Source organism: Ictalurus punctatus, chromosome 16 (assembly GCF_001660625.3).
Source record: "Ictalurus punctatus breed USDA103 chromosome 16, Coco_2.0, whole genome shotgun sequence".
Classification (NCBI taxonomy): Eukaryota; Metazoa; Chordata; class Actinopteri; order Siluriformes; family Ictaluridae; genus Ictalurus; species Ictalurus punctatus.
In genome coordinates, this window is record NC_030431.2 from 4,965,001 (window position 1) to 4,966,032 (window position 1,032).

General features: G+C 37.6%; 1 protein-coding gene across 3 annotated transcripts in view; it reads left to right on the forward strand.

The window, feature by feature from the left end:
* Positions 1–499, forward strand: part of rad51c (RAD51 paralog C) — a 7,827-nt gene extending 7,328 nt beyond the window's left edge. For all 3 annotated transcript variants that reach the window (XM_017489750.1, XM_017489748.3, XM_017489751.3), the window contains one exon: positions 1–499. This exon is cut by the window's left edge and continues 458 nt beyond it. The gene's annotated coding sequence lies outside the window, so the exon portion shown is untranslated.
* Positions 500–1,032: the final 533 nt, after the last annotated feature.

Below are 1,032 nucleotides of genomic sequence, written 5' to 3' on the forward strand. Positions count from 1 at the left end.
TTCTTACTGCAGGTTTTTATTTTGGTATGATCTTATCTTGATTTGTCTTATATTACAGTGTATATATATTTTTATTTGAAAGGAGCACCTTACTGCACTTTTTGTTCAATTATTCATAATTACTCATGTAATAAAACCAGAGTGGGGTTGTTCTTTTTTCCCCCCATCATTGTTCATATAGCGAGTGCGAAATATTACATGGTTATCAAAATGTGCAGATTTTGTTCTGAGGAAAAAAATGCAACTTTTAAACCTTAAAAGTTTAAACAATAAAACTCCCTGGCTAAAGTTTTATAGAAAGATTGAAATAATGTGACGATAAAACTCAAATGGAAAGAGGCAGCTGTTTCACAAATTTACATTTAAATGCTTTTTGAGAGAGAGTGAGATGAAGAGAGAGTGTGTTTTACTTCTCTGGTGGTGTTTTAATTTCTCTTGTTTCATTTTCTGTACAGTACTTGGGCCAATGTAAGTTGCTTTAATAAATAACTCTTGCTTACTGCTTATCTCTCTCTCTAACTCACACACACACACAGTGCAGAAGAGTGAAATCTGCAGCAGTTATTTTTACCCCTGCACTCCTCTGATGTCCTATATACACTCCCACTGCACTACAGAGCACCGGTTTGTGGTGATGATCATGAATCCCTCGAGCCTCTTTGGGAAATCAGGGGAGCTTTTCGCTGCTAATTTTCATTAAAAGCCTCAAGGACTCAAGGCAGCAGTTCTTCACGGTCAATTTGATGATGGATTTCCATCCCTCTGGTTCATGTGAAATGCCAGCAGTGAGCTTGAGGGGAAAGGAAGTCAGAAAATAAACAACGATCAACAAGAAAAGGGAAACCTGTGACACTGAATATCCTGTTTCTGTACATGACATCTTTATTTTGAATCATTTTTCACCTGAATGTACATTTAACGTGTTTTAATCGGCCTGTTTATTCACTGATTGGCAGAGTAGAGGGGTGCCAATACTTTGTGCAGCACAACAGGTAGACTACAGTTTGGCCTGTGTGGTAGGTATGACGCACA